The sequence below is a fragment of the Corylus avellana genome, chromosome ca10, assembly GCF_901000735.1.
Source record: "Corylus avellana chromosome ca10, CavTom2PMs-1.0".
Classification (NCBI taxonomy): domain Eukaryota; kingdom Viridiplantae; phylum Streptophyta; class Magnoliopsida; order Fagales; family Betulaceae; genus Corylus; species Corylus avellana.
The window spans coordinates 20,755,319-20,759,727 of NC_081550.1; the positions used below are offsets into that span (position 1 = coordinate 20,755,319).

General features: G+C 33.7%; 1 pseudogene; it reads left to right on the plus strand.

Moving 5' to 3' along the window:
* The first annotated feature begins 322 nt into the window (after window positions 1–322).
* LOC132163151 (phosphoinositide phospholipase C 2-like) overlaps window positions 323–4,409 on the plus strand; it is a 10,719-nt pseudogene continuing 6,632 nt past the window's right edge.

Consider the following 4,409-nt stretch of genomic DNA (forward strand, 5'->3'; position numbering starts at 1 on the left):
TTTTTTTTTTTTTAATTTTAAGTAACTAATATGAAAAAACACTTAAAACACTAAGATTATTAAAACAGGGTGTCTTCTTACTCAGGATTAAAGTAGGGAATGTGGAGTGGACACCTTTTCTTTTCTTTTCTTTTCTTTTTGACATTCCTTGTAGATGATGCATGAGAACAGATTCTCACTTTGCCCGGAAGCATTGTATGAGAAAAGATAGAAGATAGGAGGAAAACATCAAGCTATATCAATGGCAAGCTTCAATTTAAACACAAACAAAAGGATCGACTGATAGCAATTCAATCCTTGTTTCTGTACGTATAAACAAACAATGTCGAAGCAGCATTACAAGGTGTGCTTCTGTTTCAGGAGAATGTTCAAGCACAGGGACGTGGCTGAACCTCCGGAAGAAATCAAGATGCTATTTGAAGGATACTCTGAGAATGGGACCATGAGCATTGATAAACTGCAAGAATTCCTGATTCGGGTTCAAGGAGATCATAACGCTACCAAGGACCATGCTCAGGCCATCTTCAACAGCCTCAAGCATCTCAACATCTTCCAACGGAAGGGCCTCCATCTTGAAGCTTTTTTCCGATATCTTCTCGGCGATCTTAATTCCCCTCTCCATCCTCGCGGGGTAATTTTCAATCTTCCTCTTTTTTAACTCTTAAAAATTTAAATGAGAAGTGAATTACAGAAACATATATAGTTCAAACTCAAACCCAAAATTTGATAGCATGTTAAGTTACCAGTTATCTTGATCTTGAGAGTCCCATGTAATCTATCTGTATGATTGTGAAGTCAACCTAGCAATGCCTTCCATCTAAAGGTTTCCATTCACTTCTAATATGAGCTATCTTGTCGCTTATGGTTGATTCATATCTAATTAAGTGCTTGGGGCTTAGCTCAAAAGTTTAAATTTATAGAAAATGATATATGTTTTAATATGGCCATGCTAAATCATCGCTTAAGAAATGATTAATTTAATCCTCTAATTAATATTATGGGTAACTTCATTTTAAACCATTGAATTATTACGCGATTTGAGAAGCTCTCCCAAACTTCAAAACCTCTCAATTTAGACTCCTGAACTTTCAATTGCAATCAATTTGAACTCATCCATCAAATTTAGCCATTAACTTTCCTAATTTTACCCTTAAAAAGACTAAAATATCCCTGATTTTTTTTAACCATTTATTTAAAAAAAAAAAAATTGGAATTAAGGGTAAATTTAAAATTTTATAACAAAAAGTCAGGGGTATAAACGTCATTGTCTCACTTTTAACGTTTGAAATCTGACAGAGTGGATTGTCATTGAAAGTTCAAGGGTCCGAATTAAGAGGCTTTGAAGGTTGGGGGAACTCTCAACTCACTTGGTAATTCAGGGGTTTAAAATGAAATTATCCTTTAATATTATAACAATAACCCAGCACGTGATCCCTACCGAAAAATAAACCTAATAACTCAATTAAGTAGGAGAAAATTACAAGTTGTATAACCATTTTGTAATAATTTTTATGGAAAGCAAAAACATGATAAACTTATCTGTTTGTATATATGCAGGTGCACCACGACATGAACGCTCCACTTGCTCATTACTTCCTATTCACAGGCCATAACTCCTACTTAACTGGTAATCAACTCAGCAGTGACAGCAGTGTGGATCCTATTAAAGACGCACTACAAAGAGGTGTAAGAGTAATTGAATTGGATTTGTGGCCAAACTCCACCAAAGACGATGTCGAAGTTCGTCATGGAGGGTATGAATTAAATTATGTTTATTTGCATTTGTGCCCTAACTTTAATATATATATATATATATATATATATATATATATATATATATAGTACATGAAATGGAAAAATAAAGAAAATAACAGAATGATAGAAAATAGAGACAAAGTATTTTTGAGTAGTTCAGTGTTAAATACATAAGTCCACTATTAAAGAAGAGCCCGAAAGGGGCTTATATATATATATAGGGGTTAGTATCTTAAGGAAGAAGAAAAATAAAAACAAAAGGTAGGTTTTAGTTGAATTGATGGATTTTGTTTGGAGATGTAGGACTCTGACTAGTCCAGTGGAACTCATCACATGTTTGAAAGCTATTAAGGACAATGCATTTTCTGCTTCTGAATACCCTGTTGTGATTACTTTTGAAGACCACCTAAATGCAATTCTTCAAGCCAAAGCAGCCAAGGTGAGCAAAATGCATCACTTTTCTATTTATTTTTTTAACCATTCTTATTGTTTAAATATATATAACCTGCCTCCATGACTTGTCATGAATTTTCTTCTCATAGATGGTCACTAAAACATTTGGAGCCATGCTATATCGCCCTGAATCGGAATACATAACGGAATTCCCTTCACCGGAATCATTGAAGAAAAGGGTTTTGATTTCAACTAAACCACCAAAGGAATACCTTGAAGTTCAGAGTACAATGGAAAAAGATTCACAAAGGCAGAAAGACTCAGCAGAGGATGCCAAAACAGAACTTGGAGCCACTAATAAGGTGCAAATGAAATAGATCACATTATTGCATGTGCTGCTATGAGCCTATGCTAACTTGCTAAGTGCACGAATTCACAATTTATTCGAAAACTTCAAACCAGTTGAAATTGATAAATTTAATCATTTAATTTATATTCTAACGCTCTCTACCCACTTGGCAGCAAGTTGAGCCGAATGATGAGGATGAAGATGAAGATGAAGACGAGAAAACTGCTAATAATGAATATAGGAGTTTAATTGCCATTCATGCAGGAAAGCCGAAAGGTGCATCAAATATCTGGCTTCCTGATCCTGATAAAGTTAGACGTCTTAGCTTGAGTGAGCAAGAGCTTGAAAATGCAGTCAAAACACATGGAACTGCTATTATCAGGTAACTAATTGTTCTTGTGCAAACTCTATCTCTCTCTCTCTCTCTCAAATGGTAGCTTTGTGCATAAGGATCCTATGATCCATATGTATATATAGAATAATATTACTTTATACCATGTTAAGGTTATGATCCACTGCCATAACATAACATCAGTAGGTGGGCTTACCTGTAAAGTTGGGGAGTCTTTGGTAACCCCAAATTTTTTTAAATTTTTTTTTTTATAAAAATATGTTTTTCTATATAATAGCTAGCTCTATCAATGATGACTTTTTTCATCCCTAGATGGCTAGATGATTTAGTTTTCTACTCTACTACTCTTTGTATCTATGTATTTATTTATTTACATAGGTTCAGACCCTACCCAAAAAATCTTAACTCACTACAAAAAAAAGGCTAAAATAGTGACACATAGAAGGTGACGTTTTTAGCCCCAAAAATGTTACTATTGATATAGTGACATTTTCAAAATGCCTTTAAACATAGTGATTGGATTCAAAATTAGAGACGTTTGAACAGTGAAAATGTCGCTACTCTTAAAAAAAATTAATAAGTAATAATAATTTTTACCATAATAATAATAATAATAATAATATCGGATGCTTTCTAGGTTTACCCAAAAAAACTTGCTGAGGGTGTACCCAAAAGGTTTGCGCTTGGACTCATCTAATTACGATCCTATGCTGGGGTGGATGCATGGAGCTCAAATGGTTGCACTTAATATGCAGGTAAGACTTCTTATGGAATGTGTGCTACCTTGATGTACAGAGTGTTGCGTGTTATTTCATGAAAGGAATGAGAAGTAACCAAAACAACTCAATCGATCACTTAACATTATGCAGCAAATGTACTTCATAAGCAGTTCAAACGCTACTAGTTCTTTTTTTTTTTTTTACCCGGGATATTTGAGGCTTTGCCTCAAGTACTAGATCTCCAGCACACTGTGTAAAGGATTTTTTCCACAGAGATCGGGTAAAAAAAGCAAATGTTAAGTTAGACCTAATGCTTCATGAAACACCATAACCAAATAACTTATCCTTCGAGCCAACCCCTTAAGGGCTAAATGCCCCCTAGTATACCAGAACTTGCTTAGTACTTGTACTCCGTGATAGATTAAATATTGCTCACAATGACCATCTTGGTACAGGAAACTTGGTTGACAATATAATAGTCATGCAAATTTGTGCCTTTTGAGCTGGAAAGATAAGAGTTTTCTAGAAGAAATGATATCATAAAACAATTATGCAGGTTAAGTTTTAAGCTACTGTGCTATACTGAATGATTGATTGAGTACAGATGATTATTAATTTGTCAGACAATAAAATAAATTTTAGGGTAAAGTCTACATATTTTCTTAAATTACTATCCAATTGATAATGTCCTACTCAAACTTTTAATTGTGATAATGCTCTCTCCAAACTATCAAAATATTGTCAATGTCCTTTCTAATAATGAAACTACCCTTAGTAAAATAAAAACAAAAAATTACTAAAACTTCAAAGAAAAAAGAAAAAAGAAAAAAAAAAAAAAAAA